At 32.8% G+C, this 21,193-nt stretch overlaps 1 pseudogene; it reads left to right on the forward strand.

Moving 5' to 3' along the window:
- Positions 1–15,757: 15,757 nt before the first annotated feature.
- LOC123252112 lies at positions 15,758–16,945 on the forward strand (annotated as a pseudogene).
- The last annotated feature ends 4,248 nt before the right edge of the window (positions 16,946–21,193 follow it).

Below are 21,193 nucleotides of genomic sequence, written 5' to 3' on the forward strand. Positions count from 1 at the left end.
TAGGCCTGACTCTCAATCTACTGAGCTACCCAGCTGCCCCCCTGTGATGACTTTTTAATCTTGTTCAGAGTAGATTCTAGTGGTGACAAGGCCAGCTCTGGTTACTCAGCCATCTTTGTTCACATGGTACTATTTTTCAAAAGTATTTATCCTAGGTTTTTTTTTTTAATTATGAATACTTTTGTAAATGACCAAATAAATAACATATACAACCAAAATAAAAATAGCAGTACAGAGGTACACTTGTGGTCAACATATTCTACTTGATATGAACTGGGAAACTAGCATGCCTCAAATAATCTCAGATTAGAAACTTACATGATATTCCACATTTAATACCAAATGGACAAATGAAATAAATATGAAAAGTAGGCATCTAGAAAGAGGAGAAATAAGTCAATAATTGGAAAAATATTTGCAAGATAAATATCTGTCAAAATTTATAAGAAAAGCGCTCAGATTAAGAATCAACTCCAAATATACAGATGGTGGGAAAAAATTAAGAAAATATTCTAAAAGAAGAAATGACAACTAATAATATCTATATAACTTGCACCAAATCCCTAAAAATATGGGGAAAAATTACAATTATTAGGTTTTCACTTCACATATATCAAATTGACCAGGAAGGTAAAAAATAAAATAAAATAAAAAAATCAGTATAAGAGATTCTGTGGGAAAATAGACACAGGGAACACTGATCATCAATCTGTGATTTTCCCATCAATTCTCAGGTAAAATATTTGTAATTATCAATAAAAAAGAAGAGTTAAACTTGATATTTCTCTCCCCATCAACCCTTAGAAGTATTTATACACCAAATGTGGAAATAACAGAATGAAAAGGTGCAATTTTTACCCCAAATATTTAAGACAATGCTATTTTATTAGCAAACAATTGGGGGAAATGTTACTAACTGTTGGGGAATCATTAAACCATAAGCAGTAAACGAATATAATATAGTACTATTTCATAGTAATAAATAATGATTATGAAAAATTCAGAGGAATCTGAGAATACTTGTATAATTAAGATTTGAAGCACTACTCTCCCAGCAAAGGCAATAATTAAAAGAACTCTACACCTCAATACTGATTATATAAATGAAAGCAACTTAAACTACCACTGAGTGGATAAATGGATATAGATATGTAGATATAGGTATTTATATGTATGTATGCATGTATGTGTATGTGACAATCCCAGTTACAAATGGCTAATAGAGTACACATACTTCTTTATTAATAATTCATGAACTATGAGGGTGAAATATTCCATATGCTGTCAGTCTTAATTACTAACTTGGGAAGTTTTGCCTTTAACTTAAGTGTTTTGGTTCTTTATTAAAATGAAAATATAGTGGGGGTGGGTGGAATGCTTATTGGGCAAGTTATTATTATGTCAAACATTATCTATAAAAAAGTAAAATTATGAAGACATGTAAAGAAATTGTGCTTATCTGTGTTGGAGGCAATAAAACAAATATTTAGGAGTTCTAAAAAGAATTTTGCATCTTGACTGAATTTTCAATTTTCAACCATCATTATGAAAGATAAGTTAGATATTTATCTAGCCAAAGTACATTTGATACTTAACACATGACCAAGACTAAATGTCATCTAAATTTTTTCTAGAATTTTACAAGATGTGCACAAATTTTACCCTTGGATATTTCATTATAATTGTTATCTTAATGAAATGCCCTTTACTTGAAAAAGAAAAAGCTACCTTAAAACTTAACTCAATTTACATGAGAAAATTTCGAAATAGAAAATAATCATCTATTTGTGTTATATAGAAACCATTTCTACCTTTTGATATTTAATCAAAATCTTTATTTTTACTAATTAGAAATCCTTTATAACTGATATGGATAATTATTTTGTAACAAAATTAGTTTAAGGAATTAACCTATGAATGTCTTACTTCTAATATTTCTTTAGCTTTAGATAACTTCCTCTGGATTTTAATGTTCTTTGTTTTTCCTGAGATCTGACACCAGTTTGTTTTAATAAAAAAGTATAAGAAAAAAACTGGGAGAGTTGATTCAATCTCACAGTATAGCTTGAGGCAAATGAGATTTTTGTCTACTTGTATTCAATATAATTTCTATTATATGTTCACATACTTCAAAAACTATTTAACAAGTTATCAGAGTGACATCTGGAAATTTTTCTGCATCATTAAAAAAAAGCACTAGAAATTTTAGATTTGTTTCAGCATAATCAAACCACCTTTCATCCCAAACACCCATTGCTTGCCACAAAGTACTGTTCTATTTGACAAATTTAGAAATTGAGATGTATCATATATAAGCCTAGATTTATTTCTTATAGTAAAATTAATAATAATCCATACCCATATAGATTAGAAAATGATTATTTCAATCAGGATTTGTGGTGGATTCCAAAGAAAATACTACATAAATTCTCTAGCCAAATAATTCATTAAGTAATTTTCTTAATTATTTTTTGCCTTTCTATTTTTTTCAACAATGGGAAAACTCATCTCCCCAGGGAGTCTTCCTTTATTAGGGCACTTATGTATTCAGTTTCTTTAAAATTCATATAATTCATGTTATGTTGTCCGTTTTTCTTATTTTTTCCCTGTGTGTTTACAAGTCATGTGTATCTCATCAGTTTATAAAATTCCTTGTGGGAAATACTAAGGTCCCTTTTCACTAATCTTCCTAATTTAACTTTTATTATAATACCAGTCAGTAGGTCTTCAAATCATTGCATCACACTGTATTAGAATGAAAGAAACTTTTGTCATAATTATACTTGCTAATTTTATTGATTCTTTTTAAATTAATTTATTCTTCTCAATCAAATTCAATAATAGACTAAATAAAATTAACAACATAATGCAAACTCCACAAATATTTATCCAAAACAACTCTTAATGTGATGGTTTTGTATGTAGACAAATACATATTTTTTGCCAAGTGATTAAAAATACAAAACTCGTATATTTATTTCTTTAACAAAGTATACACAGTATTCTTCATTGCATTTAGAATAAATTTTAGTATTTTTCTGTATTATCTTAAAAATATCTCAAATTCAAATATCTAAAACAGAATTCATTATTTGCCCTGCTAAATCCAATTCTCTTTCCTATTTCTAATGAAGGTACTACCACTTTCTAATAACCTAAGTTTAAAATTTTATTCATAAGATTTCCATCCTAAGATAGGAAAAAGTCTAAAATATATACACATCAGCTATTTCAGATGAATTTTATATTAGAAAATATCCACAAAGAAATCCTTAAACCCTATTTCTCTAAACCCAAATCAATTATAAAAGTTATGAATAATTTTATATAACAAACATGTAACTGGCTTCATATTGAACTTCCATCCTCTCACTATTTCTCATGCTTTATGCCAAGGTCAGTAACTGATGCCATTCTTATCTCTAATTGTAACTTTCCTATCAGAAAAATCTATCATATGATAATGGATGTATGATGCATTCCAAGAGAATGAGCATTTCTGTTATGAGGGCTTCCAAGCTATTTTCAGGGCTGTCCATCCACCTTTGGTGTTTATCTATCACTTAATTCTTCTCTGAGCCTCCAAGAAGCTGAAGCATTAGCAGCACCCACACTTTGGTAAAACCTTTGTGGATGGTCAAACCGTCCTTTTCGTGCTTTTCTTACATTCTTTCCTTTTGAGGGGTGTATATTGGGAGCAGAAGGCAGTGAATATAGATTTAACTGTCCTTTTGTCTATTTTTAGTTAATCAAATCAAGAACTTAAGGTATCCCTATTTAATAGCTAGCTAACCATTAGGTAAGAGAGCTCACAAGTCACTTACTAGTCCATACCCACAAAGGCCACAAACACTGCCTGCCTTGGGCAGTGTTAAGCAAAGTGGGAAACTGCAATTGGTTCCTGTGAAGAGAGGAAGAGACAGGAAATGACTTGGAAAAAAGAGGCAAAAAAGAAGAGAGGAACATGATCTGCTCTTCATTCCTTCTTCGGTTTTTGGAGAAACTGGTTCCTTGGAGACCATTCCTGCCTTGGCATTTGGAGAGACTGGTTCTGGACATTCCTTCCTTGATTTTTGGAGAGACTCTTCCCTTGGATTCTGCATCAATGAGTAGAGCTGAAGAGACATATTTTCCTTGTTGTCATTCTGCATTGGTGAAACTCTGGCTGAAGATACCACCAGGACTTTTGGCTGAGGACTACTGGGAAATCCACATGGAGATCAGGACTTGGGAAAGCCCCTTCTCTTGCTAAACTGGACTTCACTTTGCCAGAGAAGTATGACCAGATTTTGTTGGGGGGTGGAAGTGGGGGGTTATCAGCAGTCCAGTTCCCCTTGGGGGTGAGGCAATTGAGCAAAAACGGAGTGAGAAGAGCCAGAGCCTCAGTAGGTTTGCAGTGGCTGATCTGAAGTGCCATCTACTGATTTTAATTTTTATATCATTTTTCTCAAGATTACATCAATGTTGGCATGAATTCCATTCCCACCATACATCTTATCTTTGGAGACAATGTGTTAGGTGTTTTTGACGTATCTCTTGGGCTACAGTGGTGAGAACATACAGGTCTTTTCATGGGAGACAATTTCTTCATATTTCATTCATTGTTCTTTTATATTAAATTACTGTACCATTTTGGATCCAGGAGGGTGTGAAACTTGGAGACTGTTCTGGCCTGTTTTTGCAGGTACCTGTGTATGAGAATCTGAGTTAGAGATTTAAAATCTTTAACATTAACTCACTATATGCTGGTTTGTTGTGAAGTGACTTCTAGGGGAAGTTTCTGTATTATGGGGTTTCGTTTAGGGTTTTATTTTGGAATATTGAGTAATCTGTGACTGTGGTTGTTCTTGCCATGAACCTGTATTGTTTTTGTGTTTCTCCCTGGGGCTGAATAAGGATACTGATTGCAATAGTTTCAATGCAAGTGAATGCTAATGAGAAAAGAGTCACATAGGGGAAACTGAGTGAGAAATTTCCATCCTTCTGACACCTGCTTTGCGGGTTCCAGAACTGGTGACGAGCTGTGCTAAACGTCATGGGCTTTGATGGCTTCCTGCAAGACTTTGTCTCCTTCCTATATTTCCCACTTTCACTATCTATACTTTGTAAATAAAAGCTGCTAACAGTCATTTTTATTTAGGGGCTAATATTTTATAAATGGTGACTGGTTTTATAACTCTCATATTGAGACAGAACCCTAATTTAATTTTTACCAGGTAGAGGTGACAGATAGGAAAAGGCAACAGCTACTTTACTGTGGAGAAAAATATTTTCTTCTCTCCTTTCCTGATAAACTCTAATTTTCTATTGCTATAATGTATCAATCAGTCCTCTAATACTTGACTTCCTCCTCTAATAATTAACTTGAAATTCCACATACACATGCAGAAATTTTTTGACTAAAGGCTTGTGGTGTCATTTCACTCTTTAAAGCCATTTAAATGGCTTTAGTTCACTTTTCTGTTCCATGTCTATCTCTGAGGTATCAATATACCCTTTTGCCTATTTTATTGCTGTGTGTCATGATTCATATTAGCACTCTTACATCTGAACTAGACTTTCTTGGAAGTGTTAGGACACAGATAAAGTGTCTTTCAAAATTATGTAATCACTTTAGTGTTTGATGTTGTGATCCTTAACATGAGGTGTCAAGGTGGTAGAAGAAGAAAGTGAAAATAGTATTTTTCTAAGTTTTAAAGGTGGTGAGTGCCAGATGAAAAATTTGTAAATGGCTTTTTTTAGTCAGTAGGCACGGTGACACATTACAAATGTTTAATAAATATGTGTTGAATGAATGAACTTTATCTCCTTTAATCAATGATCTTTTTGTTAAAATGTTTCAGATGAAAAGGGCACTGAAAATAACACCTAATTGAAATATGATTTTCATGTAGAATGTTGAGTTTGCAATCATATGCAACATATTTGACATTTGAAAATCAATTATAATTTACCATAAGGTTCTTATTCCACATGTCATATAAAATTTTTCTAAGTTTACATAAATGTATATACACATATAAATATTAAGACTTACAAATGATTTAAAACAAGTCTAAGTAGAAAGGCAAATTCTAATATCATTTATGCTAACCGTGCATCGATAGTTCTTTTTGTAGCCTGTTTGTTTTGAATTCAGGGAAGTACTATATTTGCACTTAATGCAATTGTATGCTTTGCATCTATATTTCTTTTCATCAATAAGATAAAATAATGCTATTTCATATAGATTCTTTTGACCTAAAATAATTTTGCTTTCACAAATTCTTGTGGATTTCTTTGGAGAAGAGAAAAAAAGAATCAAAAAAATTATTTTGACATTTGAAAGCCTATTCTCTTCAATTACTCAGGAAAAGTAAAAAGGATTTTTTTCTTTTTTTGTTCTACTTTATTGTTTTTTTCTTTAAAAAATTCTTTAAAATTTTTTACATGTTTACATATTTGGTTTTCTTTCCCTCCCCTCTTTCGTCCTCCTTCCTGAATCCAATAAGCACTTCCACTGGTTTAATCAAATGCTATCAATAATACCTATGTCCATATTATTCATTTTTGCAATAAAGTAGTGTTTAAAACCAAAACCCCAAATCATATATCCATATAAACATATAATAAGTCATTTGCTTTTCTTCTGTGTTTTGACACCCACAGTTCTTTCTCTTGATGTGGATAGCATTCTTTCTCATAAATTCCTTGGGATTATCTTGAATTAGCAAAGTCCATCATTATATTGTATTGTTCCACAATGTATAATTAGAATTTTGCTCTCCAGAACTCTCTTTCCCAACTTCCCATGGTCCTTCTCACATTACATGCTAATGTAGGGAGGGTATATTTTTGTGTAGCTTCTCCCTTGCTCACCCTTCTCCTGGAAACATAGCTGTGGAGTTTGAGTGAGACTGAGGCAGGAGAATTTTACTCAGCTTATTTACTCAGGCTTTTACTTTTGTTCTTTTATTTCTTCTGCTTCAAGTGATTATTAATAAACTTTATAAAATATAATGCTTGGAGTTATTGGATATTAATTTAAATCTCACATTTCCGGTGATGATGAAGGGACAGAATCCTTGATCTTTTTTTTTCTAAGATAGCCTTGAGTAAAGACAGAGTACGTCATTTTGAAAAAAAAAAAAACAAAAACAACAAAAACTAATTTCCCTTCTGCTGTGCCCCTTTCACCCTCCTCCTCAGGGGGATTCTCTTTCAGTGGTGGGGACCCACCTGTGAGAAAAGCAGAGCCTGCCACCTATATGCCACACCTCTTGAACACACAATCTGGGGTTCCTGCATGAAAGGTAAAGTATAAGTTTCCCCTATATTGCTAACAGCTGAGCTGGCACTGGCCCCCTGCCTCCTAGAGTGACTAACCCCTCCTCCCCACCTCCACATGGGTCTCAAGTGCACTACAGACACTTGAACTTCTGACTTGCAGCTGAGGAGGCTTTAAGATCACTGAGCAGTTCTTTCCATGCTGACCAACACCACTCCCCTCCTAGCTTCCAAACTGATTTTCAGCTGTCCCTATGGGTTTTAACTCTCCTGGATGAGAGGGTGGAAACTGAGGGATTAGCCCACATGGGGGTCTCCCGTGCCACCCTCTATACCCTAAACCCCAGCATAGCAGAATGGGCAGTTAGCAGCTCAGTGGATTTAAAGCCAGATTTTTGGAAATTAGGCTCTGATTTTCCTGACACCAAAACATTACATGCAACCTCTATTCTATACTCAAATATACTTTTGTTCTCCCTGATGTTTTTGTTCCTACAGGGGAGGAGAAGGAAGAATATTCTTCCAGACTTCTTAACTTTACTCCTAGTTAGTACATACTAGGCTAAAGCCACCTATGGACAGGAAGTAGAATTGCAAGAATGACCCAGTTTTTTGCCTATCTCAAATAGCTCCCATTCCCAGATAGCATTACCAAGCTCACACAGCTCAAAGTTTTGGAGTGTCTTTTCTTGCTGGTTTTCCTGGGGATTCTTGTATTGATAATCCTATCCTTTTAGTTGATAGCTTGAGTAATCTCCAGAATCAGAGGGGGAGATTCATCTCCCTATACCACCTTACTGTTTTGGCCTGCCCAGTCTCTGAAATACATCCAATATGGGGTTCATCCACACTATGTTTAGTGTGGGTATGGAGAAACCTAGAAGTGTGACCAAGGGAATCTAGATTGATGATGATACTCAGGAGGGAAAGGAACCTTAAAGAGTCTATAGGTAAATATTAAGCCTTTTTAGACTCCATTTGCCTTATTGATGTTAACTGTTTCAGTTTGTTCCCCTCCAAATAGTGAAGAAGTCTCTGTAATTCAGCTATCAGAATTGGAGAAAAGAACTCTTAGATTGATTACTCACATGTAAAGAGAACACCTTCTATAGATAATGAATGACTGTATCATGTCATGCTTATTATATTTGCTGATTGCTTTAAAATTTAATTTTGTTTTTTAAGTTCACATATTAATCTAATCTAATACCTTCTGTTACACTATGTCATTTTAAGCTACTATGTTTTCACCATTAGCTATATGTTCTGTTACATTGTATTTATTTATACATTCCCCATATAACTGAACTGGAGAAAATACCATTATAAAAGTCCATAAACAACTTGGACAAATCATTTTCCATGGCAAAACCATTGGTCCTCATGGATGCTGGGTTTGTCACCAGAACGATTGAAGTCACATGTTGCCTTAAAGGCCTTTTGTTCCTTTTTGCCCTTGTTAATTGTCACATAGATGATGATAAATGGACTCAATCAAACTGGTTACAACCTGTACACAACCTTTGGAGAATTTAATGATCTAAAAATTTCAGTTGATTTTAAGGGTCTTCAGAAGTGATTTTCAGATATCTAGTAGTATCACTGCCTCTGACTGATCATTTGCCTACCTTTAAGTTGTTTGTAACAAGAGGCAAGGGTCCATTTAGTAGTTGAAGTGAAGTGCAATATCACTACTATATTTCCCACCTCCACATTTATTAAAAATCTAATGTATGAGACATCTGAAGTGATTTTCACTATTGTGAATTCCTCTACATTGTAATGGATGGGACATATAAAGATATGCCTTTTATAGTTGTTATAATCTCATATCAGAGGATAGAGGTCCAAGGGGCTTGGTTACCCCGTGGTGGGTTATAATCTCATCTGGAAGGTGGGAAGGTTTTCCCAGAGGGCTTTGTAACCCCTAGACAGATTTTTATATTTGTAACTTTTCAGCTTACTATACCCTTCCACCAGAATGATCTAGATTCTTGGTGACCTTTTAAACCCAAAAGGTTTTCATTAGCAGTACAGAGGTTTTCTGGAATGATGGCAGGAATAGACATTATTAGAATTATTTTTTCCAAGGTTGAAAGATTGGCTAAATCTGGAGAACTTGTGACAAGAATCAATGAGCTCAATTGATTTTTTTTTAATGACACAGCAACTCACGTGAATCCTAATGATAGTGGATTTATTTTATTGTCATTAAATGGGCTCTTATGATTTGGGGGATTTGGGTACTTCTTTGAATGTGCATTAGCTGCTATACTACTGTTTTAAAAAGCTGTTAATTGGTTATAATCATGTGCACTCACACTGTGGATCATGGTCAAGTTAAAAAGGAAATGGATCTCATTTTTGAGTGAGAAACCTTTGTATTGTGCCTCTCCTTGGCTAACAAAGTGTGTCACTGATTTTGAATTATATATTTATGATTTTTTAAAATTTTATTATTGTTTTTCCCTGTATGTGCAAGAGTGTGTGAGTTTTCTTTTTTCTCTCATTTTTTGTATTTGAGACACGTTACGAGTATTAATGGTTTCTTCCCCCCCCCCCCACTGGGTAAGTTTAAAATGCCCATTAGTCCTATTGTCAGTGCATACCCAAAAGCTTTAGACTATGGAAAGCTGCCATTGATTGTTTTTTTTAAACCCTTACCTTCCTTCTTGGAATCAATACTGTGTTTTGATTCGAAGGCAGAAAAGTGGTAAGGGCGAGGCAATAGGGGTTAAGTGACTTGCCCAAGGTCACAAAGTTGGGAAGTATCTAAGGCCAGATTTGAACTTAGAATCTCCCATCTCTAGGCCTGGCTCTCAATCCACTGAGCTATCCAGCTGCCCCACCTGCCATTGATTGTTAAATATTATGGAACTTTGATTAATGATTGTGTCTGATTCCAGGACAAGAGATCACAAAAGAGCCACTGCATAGTGCCAAGGAACACAAGGTCAAGAAGACCAACCAAACTCATTGAGATTGATGAGATTCTGTGCCAATGCAGGGGACTTGAACTTATTATTATTTTTTGCTGTTTGCAAAGTCAGACACAAGATTCCTTTGGGCCAGATCCAGACTTCTACAAAGTACCTCAGTTTGCCTTCATGTGTTATTTACTCAGTTTTTTATTTTTTCTTTTATTTCTGCTACTTTGAATGATTATTAATAAAATATAATAATTGGAGTTGTTGGATATTAATTTAAATCTTATAACAATGTTTCACTGTCTGTGTATGATGTTCTTTCGTTTCTTCTCATTTCACTCTGCATCAGTTCCTGGAGGTTCTTCCAGTTCATATAGAAATCATCCAGATCTTCATTCCTTACAGCACAGTAATATTCCATCACCATCATATACTACAATTTCTTCAGCCATTCCCCAAATAGAGGGATACTCCCTCATTTTCCAGTTCACTGCTACCACAAAAAGCATGGCTATGAATATTTTTGTACAAACATTTTTCATTATTATCTCTTTAAGGAACAAACGTAGTAGGAGTATTGCTGGATCAACGGGCATGCATTCTTTTAAAGGCCTTTGAGCATAGTTCCAAATTACTTTCACAACTCCACTAGGAATGAATTAGTGCCCCAATTTTGCCACAACCCCTCCAACATTTATTTCCCTTTACTGTCATATTGGCCAATCTGCTAGGTGTGAGGTGGAACCTCAGTGTTGTTTTGATTTGCATTTCCATAAATATGTGATATTTAGACCACTTTTTCATGTGCTTATTAAAAGTTTTTATTTCTTTATCTGAAAACTGAAACTGTCTATTCATGTTCCTTGACCATTTGTCAACTAGGGAAAGGCTTGATAATTTGTACAGTTGACTTAGCTCCTTATAAATCTGAGAGATTAGACCTTTGTCAGAGGTTTTTGTTATTTTAAAAAAAAGTATTTTTTCTAGCGATATTATCACCTCCTCCTTTAATAAATTTTATCTCAAAGGTCTTTTTTCAGCTAAGAAAACTTCAATCTTGACTTAACTTGACAGAACTTCAACTTTACTAAGTACTCAAATCAAGAATAGAGAAAGATGTACTTTCCTCATCTAACCCCCTACCAAATTCCTTCTTATTATATTTTAGGCCGTGAAACTGATTCCTTGCTACCGAAGGGCAAGATTCGTAGCCATAGCAGAATGAAGAACAACATATTTTTATTAATTCATTAAATAAAGTGTACTCTGCCATATTCAGGCAAAAGGAAAAAATGTAAAGAGAATTTACATTATACCTTCAATATGTCAGGTGCTGTGTGATAAGTGTTATACAATGATTTCATTTTGATCTTCACAATGAACTTCAAAGTTGTTTTTTTCATCTTTGTATCATTAGCCCTTAACACATTCTTATTTATAGTTATTCTATATTTTCTTTATATATTTATAAAAATAGTATATTTAGCCTTAGCACTATCTTATATGTAGTAAGATCATATTGTTATATAGAATTCTTCTCAGACATGCTATATTTAAATATAGGAGAATGTTCAGCAATATAATAAAATTTGAACATTTATCAACTGACCACTATATTCAAAGTACTGTACTATTCATTAGGAAAACAAATTAAAAATAAACAAATCAGTCCCTACATTCAGTACCATTTCTGAAATCCTGATATTTCTTCTTCTCTCATCAATGAATGTCACATTTCTTCCCTTCCTCTTCCAGATTGTTGGATCACCCAGGTAGCAGATTTGCATAAATTTAGTAAATCTTCATACTTTCCAATTATATATTATCACAATCATATATAATCTGTTTTCATATCCAACAGTGAAATAGATACATGATAACTTTATAACCTCAACTTGTTATTTTACTATCTTTAAAACAAAAGAGGAAAAGAATAAGCAGCTGAACACTTATTTAAGATTGAAGCATAAATTAATTTTATAGTAATTAAGTTAAGGTTATTTCCAAGCTGTTTCACCTTAAACAGCAAATAACTAATGATTTTTCATATAATTAATAATGATGATTATCTTATGATTATATGAAACACAATATTATTTAAATTTATATTAATTTTGATCAAAGTATTTCAAACTAAAAAGAAAATATAATAAATTTGGAGAATGAGTTTTAAACGTTATGCTATATATTGATTATTAAGGTCAAAGTTTCAATGGAAACACTAGAAATCACTAACAGTCAAGGATCTTTTTTTATATATCAAGAATAATAGTTCATCATCCAATAACTAGCATATATCAGGCATTCAATGAGGACTTTTTCATTGATTTGTGATTAATGAATTATATATTTAAAACAGGAAAGTCCTTAGAATTCTAAATCCCAGAGGGAAATGACCAAAGTCAGAGGGAATATAAAAGGATTAAACCCCAAGTCATCTAAATCCAAATCCAGCGTCCTTTTCACTGAACCATAATTGCTCTCATTATTACCATTCTTAAACTGAATTTCCATTACTTGTAAGGCATTTTGTTTATTTGATTTTGAGGGAAAAGTTTTTTTAAATTATAAAAAGGATTATAATATGTCTTCCATTATTGACAATGTGAGTGTTTATAATAAAGCCAGTTCACACTTTAGAGACATGAAAACAACAAAACATTAGTGTGTTGGTGTGGCATTTGAATAGCTTAATAAAAATAATAAATAGCAACAACAATAATAACATTTGATTAATAAAAGCTAGGAACTAGTCAATTTTTCTTGCTCGGCACAATAATGGAAAGAACACAAAACGATATGTAATCAGATGACTTGGGGTAAAATTCAGAATCTGCCTGTACTTAGCTGTGTGAACTTGGACAAATCATGTCACTTCCCTGGTAGTGCCCAAATTTCTTCATGTGTAAAATGAGGAGGTTGAAATCAATAAATACAGGCTTTATCCAAGCTTTGAAGGTATTGCAATGTGTTTAAATGCTATTATTAAATTCACACATCCATAAAACAGACAAGAAAGTATGTGACACTTCATAAAACATGCCTGATATGTTCACTATATTCTATATTATACATTTTCCAGTTCCAAATATTTGATTTTCAGTTTTTATAATTTCTCAAAGTGCTTCTATTTCTATTCCTCCTATTTTGACATATTTGTAGAATTTATCACCATGAAAATTGTTATCTCCTGATATGGGAGTACAGATATTAATTGGCTTTATTTTTTAATTATAAAGGATTAGGGGTACTTAGAAATTAAAACACATGAAGAAAAGTGTCTTAGAATATATTAGGGAATAGTTTCCTTTTCTTTTTCACATTTTATCAAACAAGCAAATAATGATAGAAAATACTTTAAATAGTAAGTTCTACTTGCTTTTAAATTTTCATGAACAAGGAACACATTGAATCATATGGAAATTCTTGTTCAAAGATAATATATTACCATAATAAAGAACTGCAAAATGAAGGAGTCAGTCATAAAAAGATTTCCAGGATACTAATTATCTTTGTGGAGAAACATATATTATAAACAAAATAATTCTTGGTGCATTTGTGCTTATTAGAACATTTTGCTGTAGAGGATGTGATTTCATAGGCACAGACAATTCCTAGTGTAGCAGCTACTTCCAAAGATATAAGCAATAGTTGTAGAGATTTGTCTATTACCATAAGAGGTTTAGTGACTTGATCAGATTAATAAAACCAATATATCTCATAGGCAGGATTTAAGTTCAGAACGTCTTCTTTATTATGTGATTAATATTTAATACATTATATCTTTTTGCAATAGTGTATCTGGATTACATGCACACATACTGAGATAGATACACAAAGATTTTTAATTAATGTGCATGTGTAATTATTCTACACTGGCTTCATAGGGTTAAGAAAAGTGTCTTTTCTACTGGTTATGTAGCTGGACAAGCCTGTGTCTTTCCTGAATTTTGAGTATGAGCTTAAGTCATACCAAGTGACTGATTGATGCAAAGACCATCCAGAGGCTAGCAGAACATGTTTAGTCACCTTTACATATGGGTGTCCTTCAAATTCATGAAGAGTACTATCATTTATCCTCTAAGTCTTCTCTTTTTCAGTTTAAGCATTCCCAATTTCTTTAACAAACTCTTTGTAGTGAAAATCTTAGTGTTTGGTCCCCTTATAATCTTGATAGCATGCCTTTATGAGTGTGCAAGCTTATGACTCCCCCTTCTTTACTTGGGCACCAAAACTTAGACCCAATTTATCAGATGTGCTGTGAACAGGACAGAATATAAAATTACTATCATTTAGTCCAATCTTTTCATAGTATGTAGCTTGAGACAACATAGATTCAATAAAAAAGCAGAATAAAAAGTTAATCTATGAAATAGTATCAATATTTTTACATAGCCCTTAGGGGTGAGCTTATAGTCTCCCCATTAGTTCAAGTTCAATGTTGGGATGAAATAAGGCACGTCAATCACTGAACATCTGACAAAAGGACAGCAACTTACTCTTACTATAAAAAGGGATATGCAACAATGATTAAGTAGCACTTAGCTTCTGAGGCAGCTGGGTAACAGTGAATAGAGTACCAGACCTAAAGTCAGGAAGACTCATCTTTCTGAGTTCAAAGCTGACCTCAGACACTAGCTTTGTGACCCTGAGCAAGTGACTTAACACTATTTCTCTCAATTTCCTCACTGGTAAAATGAGCTGGAAAAGGAAATGGTAAACCACTTCAGAATCTTTGCCAAGAAAACCCAAATTTAGGACAAGAAGAGTTAGACATGCCTAAAGAACAACTGAAGAAAAACAAAAAATCTATAGATGTGACTCCATATGGAAACTTGTTTCTAGTTCTTTGCTAATAATAAAAATACTACTATGTATATTTTGGAGTATATGGATCTTTCTTTCTTGAATATTCTTGGTATTTTGGACCAGAGGGTATGGATGAAGAAAAAAAACAACTAACAAATTAAATGATAGATTTAATGGTATAGCAATCCAACAAATGAAGAGGAAGATAAAATTATAACAAAACTCATTTGTAGAACTAGAACATTTACAATCTCAAGGAAAATAATGAAATGAAGGGATAATTCTTATCTTTAAATTATATTAAGAATTTTTCATCCGAATCATGTGGTAATTGTTAAAATAGAGATAATAGATTTTAGAGAGAGTTAATAATCAGAAACAAATTCAATAATCCGTGTTCAATAAATAAGAGAACATAAACTTGGAAAAAGACTACCTACTTTTTTCTTCCCTTTCCCTCCTCCTCCCCGCTCCCCATCTCTTCACGCTCCTGGAGCCCCGCCCCATCTTCTACCATAGAAGCAGCTCAGTGGACCAGTGTATGGGAACAGGGTGGTGGTGTCAGCAGGTGCGTGGGAGGGGGGCAGGAGGGGTAAGATCAGCTGACTTACTTGGTCTTGGCATGTGACTCACGAAGGTGGGGGCTAGGGCTGAGGGAACCTAGGGAAGAAGGAGATGGAGAGCTGAGCTAACACTTTTTTTCCTTGCCAGCGCCATTGCATCAATCTTACTTCTGGAAAAATTTCTTGATAAATATGACGGAGTTTTGGCTTATATCAGCTGTTGGGGAGAAAACGCCAGCAAACATGGGGGAAGCTACACTCAGCAACAACCAGAATTAATAATCTTTCTCATAATTCATAGTTCACATTGGATGTTTTAGTTGGATTATCAGATGAATTGGCCAAACTGGATGTATTTGTGGAAGGTTGATTTAATCAGATCCATAAATTTACTTTTAAGAAAAATCAAAGCAAAATCTCATGGTCCATCTTACCCCTGAAATGGAGTTTGTAGAAGAGTTGTTAAGAAAGTGGCTCAACATATATCTGATGTATTAGAGGATAGAAGAGATAAAGTTCAAGAAAATCTGCTGGCTAATGGAGTTGACTTGGTTACATATATAACAAGTTTGTAATGGAATATAACAAGTATCCAATCAAGCATACCCTGAAAAATATTTCTGAAATAATTGGTAAGGAAGTAAATCAAATTGACAATGACTTGAAAGCCTGAGCATCTGCATATAATAATCTGAAAGGTGGTCTTCAGAATTTGGAAAGAAAGAATGTGGGAAGTTTATTAACTAGAAGCCTAGTGGAAATCATAAAGAAAGATTACTTTGTCCTTTATTATTGGTGGTAGTTCCAAAGTTACAAAAAATGACTGTTTAAGCAATATGAGACATTGGCTGAGATGGTAGTCCCAAGATCTAGCAAAGTTCTTTCAGAGGATCCAGACAGTTACATGTGCGACGTTACTTTGTTTAGAAAGGCAGTGAATGGCTTCAGAATTAAAGCGAGAGAGAACAAGTTCATTGTTCCTGATTTTTAGTATAATGAAGAGAAGATGAAAGCAGACAAAGAGGAGTTGAGTAGGCTCTCTACTGATAAGAATCAGCAGTTTGGACCACTAGTACCATGGCTGAAAGTGAATTTCAGTGAAGCTTTCATTGCATGGATTCATGTGAAAGTATTAAGAGTTTTTGTTGAGTCTGTCTTTAGATTTGGATTGCCAGTGAACTTCCAGGAGATGCTACTTAAATCCAACAGGAAAAGATGAAGAAACTGAGAGAAGAATTGTATGATTTCTATAAACACCTGGACAGTAGTGCAGCAGCTATCATTGATGCTCCTTTGGATATTCCAATCTTAAATCTCAGTGAACATGAATGTTTTCCCTATGTGTACAAGACTGATTGCAACCTGTTGGAATTCAAGTAAAAATCCTCAATACTGACAATCCTATCTTAGTGTTAAGTATATGAACAGAAATTAAGTTGAAGTATGCCTATACATTTAACTCTGTTAATTCAATTCTTGCTTATTCCTTTCCTTAGGTGAATTTTCCCCATTGTGGTCCATCGCTTGATATTTTCTTTTGAAAGAAAAGCACATGTATTGTTGCTTTTTATTGATCAGGTATGTAAATATATGCTGAAAAAAATCAGTTTATTTATAAACAGAATAGTATATATATTTTTAAACTTTTTCTTCATTGATGTAGTAGTATGCATTTAGTAAACTCATTATTGTTACACTAAGACCTTGTTTACAGGGGAAAAGTGTAAACATTTGTAGCATTTTGTTTTCTGTATTTAATAGCTATAAGTGTTAAATGGTTATTGAATTGTGATGTAAAAAATGTGACAATGTTTAGGTATGTGTTATCTGAGTATTTCCAACAATAATCTATGAGTAATAATCAGCATGCACAGACAAGAATAAAACCTCCTGTGCAAAGAAGAAAAGAAAAAGAAAAAGATTGCCTATTTGAAAGATGTGATGTGAAAACTAGAAAAATATATTTGCACCAGCACATTATACCACATATTACAATATGTTCCAAATAGATGGCTGATGTAAAAAGAAAATATTAAATACCATTTTTTCCTTTGTAGAGCAAAGTAGATGAGAATATCTCTCAGAATAGTGGCGGGTAAATTATACTTGAACATGAGATTACAGATAAAAAGTTGAAATGAATTGCTTCATTTATATGATAATGCACAGCTTTTGTGAGAAAAAAATCGAACAATCAGATAAAGAGGAAAGTTATTTATCTTTTGCTAATTTATCAAATTTGCTATTTTGTTTATTAACTTGCTAATGTCTGTTTTCAATAGGTCTGATAAGGGTATGATAAGCAAGATATATAAGTAGTTCTAATATAGGATGATTGATAGACAATAGGTAGATTGTTGGATAGAATCAAAAGCCATTCCCCAAAAGATCAAATGATATAAAGAAAAAAATTGAAAGAACAACTGTAAATTATCAAGAATCATATGAAATATTGTTTAAAGTCACTAATCATTAGGTAAAATTCAATTTAAAATGCTTTTATAGTATCATCTTACATCATCTTACATTGACAAAGGTAACCAAAGATGAAAAGACTCAGTATCGGAGGAAATATTAAATGATAGGATGAAAATGGTAATGAATACCTAAAATGATGGAGCTATGCATTGATCTAACTATGCCAGGGGGAAAATTGGGGGTTATGAAACTATGGGAAAAAACTGTTTGATTTTATTTGCTCTATGATTCAATGATAATACTACTTATAAGTTTTAAGAAAGTCAAAGACAGAGGAAAAGATCCATATATAGAAAAATATCTGTAATAATATATTATGGTAGCAAAGAACTGGATACTCCTAAGTTAGATTTTTTTTGAATGTCATAAAATATTATTGTATTGGAAAATAGGGAAAGGTGAAAGAGAGGGAAAGGTTAAAGCATTTATTAAGTATCTACTATGTGCCAGGCACTGTATTAAACACTTTGGAATTAGTATGTCATGTGATTCTCACAAAAAAGCTATGATATAGATGCTATTACTAGCCCTATTTTACAGATAAAGAAATTGAGTCTCTAGAAGTTTATGTGAATTTCATAGAGTCATAAATCTAGTTGTTATATCATGATACACCTGGACTCAGTTCTTCCTAACTAGGATTTAAGAACTACCCAGTAATCTACCTAGAGAGAAATGATATATTATGTGTTATTGGTTTTTCCAAGGTCTTGAATTCAAATAGACTAATTAGACTTTATAGCATTAATGATTTTAAGGCAATACATAATCCTTACTCTTGATTCTCTTTACTGATGATTGGAAGTCAAATGCCTTTGTGGGTGGCTGGGGAGGGGAATTCTGCATAAAACAAAATCTAGAAGTAAGAGTTAGTCTTCAGATTTGATAATCCTTTATTGTCCCAGGGTTTGATATTGATCTCAATGAGTCCTCCAGAGAGAAACTTTGACAATATGCCTTTATATTCTTCAAGATTATATTTAAAATAATTTTTAAAGATTCTCTACTGCACAAATTCTGTTACTCCAGATAGTGTGAACTCACATTTAGAAGCAACCTGGACATAGTATTAAAAATGTGGGAATATTATCATCTTATGCAAAGCAAGTAGGAAAAAAAGATGCTAATTTACAAAAGAACCACAATGATGGAAGCAAATAACAGAGAAAGCCATGTCAACTGCTATCAATGTAGTCTCTCATCTTAAAAATACATCAAGAAGCAAGACATTCTCCTTCCATCTGATATTTGTTGGATTCTGAATGCAAAAAGAATTATATGCTGTCAGTTGTGGTCAATTTGTTGAGTTTTTTTCTTTCTCCTCAACAGTATTTGTTACAAAGGCCAGTTCTTTATAGAAAGGGTTGTCAGTTGGAGCTTACAGCAATGAAAAATAAAAGTTCTGAATCATAATGAACACAGAGAATATTTGTGGTTTGATCTATTAGCATATTATTTAAAGGAAAAGAGGAAATAAAGAATGTCAGTAAATTATCAATGAGATCTCAAAAACCAGTGTGACACGAAAAGAAAAATACAGTCTGATGAAGGTCTCAAAAACTAATTTTGAGACACAAAGACAAAATAAAATTCTGATAAGGAGAAAATCAGAAAAGTCTTCTATTGAAGGAAGGAAATAAATAAGTATTTATAATCTCTGAGGAGCCAGGAACTATACTATTTATATGTTACAAATATTATTTCATTTGATCCTTACAGTCCTGAAATATAAGTGCTATTATTTTACTAAATTTATATTTGAGAAACCCAAGGCAGAAAGTGTTAAGTAGCTTGCTCAGTCACACAGCCAATAAGTGTCTGAGAGGGAATTTAGTCTTCTTGACTTCTGTCCCAGCATTCACACATTGTACCAGATAAATGCCTTTTCTGAAAAAAAATATTGTGAATGACAATATTCTTCTCTTTCATTTATTTATTTTTAATTTTTTTTTACTTTTGTCTACTCACTTATGTATCCATATATTTAATTTTTATTCATTCATCTGGGATCCCCTTTTATTGTTTGAATTATTTAGTTTCAGATATATAGAAAAGATTATTTTAAAAGTTTAATAAGAATTAAAAAATGGCCGTTTTGAAAGAATGCTAAACTAGAGATTTTAATTAGTATTTTTTCAATAAAGAATTCTTTAAAAAATCATTTCCATAATATGAAAATAGTTTACATCTAGTGATAAAAGCTGATATTTTATGTACAGGGCAATTGTATTAATTTTTATCAGTTTTAATAGGCTGTTTACCACAGTTTGGAGGTTTAAAAAATTAGGTAATACAAAATGTGTTTGGATACTGCAGTTTATACCAACACTTTGTTGACATAGCTTAACATAATTAGATTTGTTTAATTATGTATGCGGCTGCTCTGTTGCATAATATCTCAGAATATGTACTCAAACTCCTTTATCTCAAATAAACTGTAAAAAATATTATTAATTATGATCAGAAATAAAATAAATACTTTTCAGGCCCTTTCTTAATTTGAGCAAGCACTGTTTTGTCAGCCATCTAAGTATAAAGTTTAAATCCCTTCAATTGAAAGAGATTAGTTACCTAATATGATAATGAAAGTAAAGCATAGAGTGATAGGAACATGTTCTAATTGGCTTTAAAGAAGCACATATTTTCATCATTTTATTTTAAAATGAATCTTATTCAGAATAAAAAGATCCTTAATGTGTTTTTATATTTATTTATTTTTAATATTCTTTTTTTTAAATTGAGTACCAGATTCTCTTCTTCCTTCTCACTCTGCCACTATCCACTTAAAAGGTGCAATTATACATGTGAAGTCATACAAAATATATTTCCATATTATCCATATTACAAAAAAACAAAAATAAATTGAAGTTAAGAAAATTATACTTCAATTTTCAATCAAAGTTCATTAGTTCTTTCTCTGTAATTGAATAGCACTTTTTCACCATTTTTTTTTTTATCCTGGGACTCCATTCTAGGAGCATAGGGCCACAACCAGTAGGCAATGGGTCGCTCAAGGTCACCCAGCTGGGAAGTGTCTGAGTCCGGATTTGAACCTAGGACCTTTTCGTCTCTAGGCCTGGCTCTCAAACCACTGAGCTAGCCCAGCTGCCCCTACTTTAGGTTGCAGTTTCTTTAGCAGATGTAGTTTTT

The sequence above is a fragment of the Gracilinanus agilis genome, chromosome 6 (genome assembly GCF_016433145.1).
Source record: "Gracilinanus agilis isolate LMUSP501 chromosome 6, AgileGrace, whole genome shotgun sequence".
NCBI classification, from domain to species: Eukaryota; Metazoa; Chordata; class Mammalia; order Didelphimorphia; family Didelphidae; genus Gracilinanus; species Gracilinanus agilis.